Source organism: Lolium perenne, chromosome 7, assembly GCF_019359855.2.
Source record: "Lolium perenne isolate Kyuss_39 chromosome 7, Kyuss_2.0, whole genome shotgun sequence".
Classification (NCBI taxonomy): Eukaryota; Viridiplantae; Streptophyta; class Magnoliopsida; order Poales; family Poaceae; genus Lolium; species Lolium perenne.
In genome coordinates, this window is record NC_067250.2 from 215,324,086 (window position 1) to 215,329,327 (window position 5,242).

General features: G+C 44.0%; 1 long non-coding RNA gene across 1 annotated transcript; it reads right to left on the reverse strand.

Moving 5' to 3' along the window:
* Positions 1-4,238: 4,238 nt before the first annotated feature.
* LOC139833376 (uncharacterized) lies at positions 4,239-4,690 on the reverse strand. The gene is made up of 2 exons (XR_011749032.1): positions 4,614-4,690; positions 4,239-4,522 (listed from the first exon to the last, which is right to left on the reverse strand). It is a non-coding gene; the product is annotated as an uncharacterized lncRNA (long non-coding RNA).
* Positions 4,691-5,242: the final 552 nt, after the last annotated feature.

Genomic DNA, 5,242 nt, shown 5'->3' on the forward strand with positions numbered 1-5,242 from the left:
TTCCTCACCTTCGGGCGATAACACTTACCGATTCCCTGGACGTGTACGCCAAGTGTCCCGCCGCGGGTATATCGGGGGCTAGACTGTGCCAAAGGGTGCCACACATGGTTTTCCATATGTCCATGGACTAAACAAACCTAAACCTATGAAAAGTTACATTGGTGCACCCTCGCGCGGAGAAATCTAGGGGGGTAGACCCGCCGGGGCACACGTTCCGCTGTTTTGGGGGGAGGAGGGGGAGAACGACCGCCGGAGCACCGGAACCCCACCAAACCTTGCATGTGGACCTATTCTATGTTTCAAAGTGTGATGCTAGGTGTAATTCACCAAATGGTGCATGGCATGGATCCCCGGTCTGACATTCCTCACCTTCGGGCGATAACACTTAACAGATTCCTGGACGTGTAAGGTGAAGTGTCCCGCCGCGGGTATATCGGGGGCTAGACTGTGCCAAAGGGTACCACACATGGTTTTCCATATGTCCATGGACTAAACAAACCTAAACCTATGAAAAGGTATATTGGTGGAACGTCGCGCGGAGAAATCTAGGGGGTAGACCCGCCGTCCCGCTGTTTTGGGGGGGAAGGAGGGGGACGGCCGCCGGAGCACCGGAACCCTGATATATGTGGGGGATGAGCATGGAGAGTAATTTTGTATTTCACATAGTGTAATAAATAGTCATCAAAAAGAAAAACTAATTAACAAAATAAATATAAGTAGTAGATGAAATAAAATAGTTAGAAAAACAAAAAAAAAGTATATTGGCGCACGGCAAAGGGAGAAGCGCACGGCAAAGGACCCTTTGCCGTGCAACTTGTCTGTCTGCACGGCAAAGTTTGGCTGCACGGCAGTGCCCAGGCCTTTGCCGTGAGCTGTTTCTTTGCCGTGCGGCTTGCAGGGACTTTGCCGTCCTACAATCTTTGCCGTGCGCTGCTCCCATTCTTTGCCGTGAGAAAATTCTTTGCCGTGCGCCATATCTTTCTTTGCCGTGCTTTGTTTCTTTGCCGTGCGCTGCTCTCATACTTTGCCGTGCACTTTTGGGTTGCCGTGCGCTCTTCTTGCTACGCACGGCAAAGAAATCTTTGCCGTGCAGCAGCTCACGGCAAAGTTTGGCTGCACGGCAGCGCCTGATTTTCCCGTAGTGTTTATTTGTTCTGAAATTTGAGTAAACATGCTGGGGGCCTGGGGCAAATATTTCTGTGGCAACAGTTTCATGGAGGAAACGGAAAATCAAAAGAGCATGGTTGTTTGTTGATCCTTCAAATGTCAATCCAACCATGCATATAGATTGATGCGCTTTTTTCAACAGAAATTGAATGGGCACAAGTAAATGCGACAGAGGCTCGTTGCCTGCTGTTGTTGCTGCAGTGATCAATTAATCATGCCATATGCATGCAGTTGCACAACCAGTCTATTAAATTTCGTCTCAACTCTTCGCAACTCAGAGGCTAGTCGGCACGCGCTGATCACACACATAACCACAAAAATTGTGCTTCAGTGTGTCGTCGTCTCTTAACCTTTTATCTCGCATAGTTGCATCGTGACTTACTCCATCGATCTCATCTATTCCCACTATCCCAAATTAATTGACTAAGTTTTTGAGTCAATTAATTTAGGATGGAGGGAGTAATATTTGTAATTTTCTGAAAGGAGACTTCCGGTTTATATAATCTGAATCAAGTGGCCAACTAGCCTCGCTCATCGATGACTCGACCACTATCTGTCTCTATACATGTTTACCTAGTAAAATTCGTAGCGCGTGTCCGGTGGATCGTCAACTATATTAACTGAAGAATCAAGCCAAAGTCGCATGGATTAACCTTTCTACGGCAGCAGGACGCATGCAGTATAGTACAATACGTTTCACAGTTCAGACTTCATACTTGGGACGGTCAAGAAGAGATCGATCATGATCCATCCATCCATATCCTGATGCACTGCAGCTACAATGTGACATCAATACGACGTCCTTGTTTTCCTGAGATATGTCAACTACGTTACTGTAGCAGGATATGTCTAAACTTTAACTGGTTAATTAATTAGTATGAATTATTGCAAACTTTAACTGGTTAATTGATTAATTAAGTTGAATATAATGCATCTCTGGACAAGATAAAGATGACATCATATATATCTTATCATAATTAAACAAGTGATGGAGGAATTATAGATGAAAACGACACCAGCGCGCTGAAGTCTAATATGTAGCCATGAAGCGTCCCCAAGCCAGGATCGATGAAAAATGGCTCTGCTCTGCAGCCTCTGCTCTGCTGCATAGTTCCTTTCAGAATGCATGCTCTATGAATGCTACACACACACACACACACACACACACATCCAAGTCATGCCAAAACAACAAATTTATGTTTCTGACAGAAACAGGTAATAGGAATTTGATTCTGCAAAAAAAAGTAGTAGGAAACTGAAATTTAAACGCAGCAGCAGTAGGCACTATTGACGATCCAAAAAAGATAAGGTAGAACTAATGGTGATGTCTTTTTAATTACCGGATTAATGGGCAATTACGTATTTCGAGAAATAAGTTTAACTATAAATTTGGTCAACAAAATATGAGATATATGCCACACAAATTATACCGTTGGATTCGTATTCAAAAAATGTTTTCAATAATATAATTTTTGTGATATATATCTTATATTTTATTGACCAAATTAGTAGTCAAACTTGTTTCTCAAAGTGCGTAATTGCCCATTAATCTGGTATGGAGGTAGTAGCATTGACAATCGGCCATCATCTGTCTATCTGCATCAAAGGCAGCAGCCACTTGTCAGTTCCTAACCTGAAAGAGACGATTGAACCATCATTACACCATGCGTAGCACACATTAAACGCCATCCATGATGGCATGCATGCAACATCCTGCAGCCACGCTACCACTATGTACTAGTAATAATGTAGTATCACCTATTTCACCACTTGTTTTCATTTTGAAGTCCGTGGTTCTTGTGCGGCGTCAGGGTCTGTACCCAACGGTGATCTTCCCACAATACCCAATGGTTGATGTCGTATCATGGCACACAAAAGAAGCAGAAGCGGAAATAACTTATCCTACAAAACTATAAATACAAATAATACGAAAACATATGTAGTATGTATTATAACGAGAACGTCAGTATGGCTCCATTTATCAAAGCTTAATCGCTGCAATATTACTAGCAAATTAGCTTCAGTGTGTGAAAAATATAGAACCGGGTATATATAGAGGTACAAGAGAAGGGGATAGACTTGTAGTACAAGATGATGACTCCTAGTCTTACGTATACACCCTACATATTATACTTCTAACATCCCCCTCAGTCGTAGCGGGAGTGAAGCGGACGCTTGCGACTGGATTTGAAGTCTTGCGCTTCCGCCCTCTTCTCCTCCTTGTCTTCATCGGCGTTCCATTCTGGTTCCTTTTCTTCCCTCCCGCAGTCACAACGGGAGTGTCGTGGGCGTAAGTGACGACGCGGACGCTGTTGACTGGAGTTCTTGAGTTGCCGTAGACGTGTTCTTGATGTCGATGTCGAGGTAGACGATCGTGATGTAGCCGTGGTCGAGGTTTGATCATCATCATCGGGGTCCCCTACATATTATACTTCTAACACAGTGAATGGATCAGGATTCAGGAGCTAGCTGCGCGTCTGTTAGTGCCACTGTCACTGTCTACGTATGGATCCTAGCTAGCTTTAAGGTGCAAAAATACACTACACGTAATTGTAGCTTTTCCTGAATCGTGGACGAAGTTTCCTTTGTCCATATCCACGATACCCAGGCAGCTTTTTATCGCTTTATTCCTTTTCATGTCAACAGATATTAAACCACTAGTCGTGATGTTTGTCAGGCGATTTATTTCTCACTGGTCGAAGCCAATTCAACTGAAAAATCGGGTCCTTCACTAGTGGAAAACAGGCCTTTTGATCCGGGTGGTTAGGGCCTTTTGTCGCGGGCGGCCAGCCGCGACAAGCAAGGCGCGATAAAAGGGTGGCCTTTTATCCCGGGTCACTTACGACCCGCGACATAAGGTCCACCACGTGGCAGCCGCGGGGCGCGCAGGGCACAGGCCCTTTTGTCGCGGGCGGTATTACCACCCGCGACAAAAGGCCCTCTACGTGGCGCGCGCACAACGCTTCTGCTTTAGGGTTTGAGGGGTGCAGCACCCCTCCCCCCCGCCACCGACCGCCTGTTATTTCATTTTTTTCGTCCGAAAATAAAAGTTGCATATATTTGTACGCTACTAGAAGTTGTACACATTCATTCATTATATATATATAGATCGATCAAACAAAGATTGGAAGCAGAAGTCGATTCCCCTTACACATATTCGTAGGTTCCCTACATATATACATGGAGCTCACGATCGACAAACGGTACTAACGACCGTCTATTTGGAGGTAGAACAACTATCTGGACTAAACAAGCCTTTGTTGTTTATTACTTCTCTAACCAAAAGTCCCGCCAGTTCCTCCGCGATTCCTAGTGCGTGTTCCTTTGGTTGGAGTCTGTCCCGCATGAAGTCGACCTATATACGAAAATGAGATGAGTATGACTATATCAGTCTTGATAACGAAATATTGATGATAATAAATAAAGTTGTGAATGTTATTGCTTACGTCGAATTTATTTCTGTTCTGCTTCTCAGTGGTTAACATGCGAATGGACTCGCAAACGTAGTATCCACATAGATTCGTCACTTGTGGCTCTGGGGGCACGTGACAGATTAAATGTTAGCTTCTTTGCAAAGGTAATCTCCTTATGAACATTCTTCCAAGCAAGCCAAGCCCAGCCATGCAAAAGAAGGAGTGAATGCCTGGATAATTAATGGATATCTCACGAAAGATAAAGCGCGCGATGAAGGAAATTACACTTGGAGCAACTTCTGCAAGTCCTGGAACCCGTCCGTGCCTCTACTCAATTGGGTCTTTTACTTCAACTATTCCCTTATCGTGTTGAATGTCTAGTAGAATCCAGTGGAAGCTGCACATGTTATGCATATACGTCAGAATTACACTTAACATCGAGTAAGAAAAATTGAATGTGCATATATAAAAGATCATTAAGACTCTCACTCGTAGTTGTAAGGAAACAATATTGAATCACAGAAATATTGCTGCCCCAAAAACCTTAGTAGGTTTCCCCCCGTTTCTTCGCGTTTATGCTTCACCGTTTCAACATGTATTTTATCCGGGTCAACAAACCCAACATTGATAATATTATTACTTTTGCACTCACTGATCTTCAT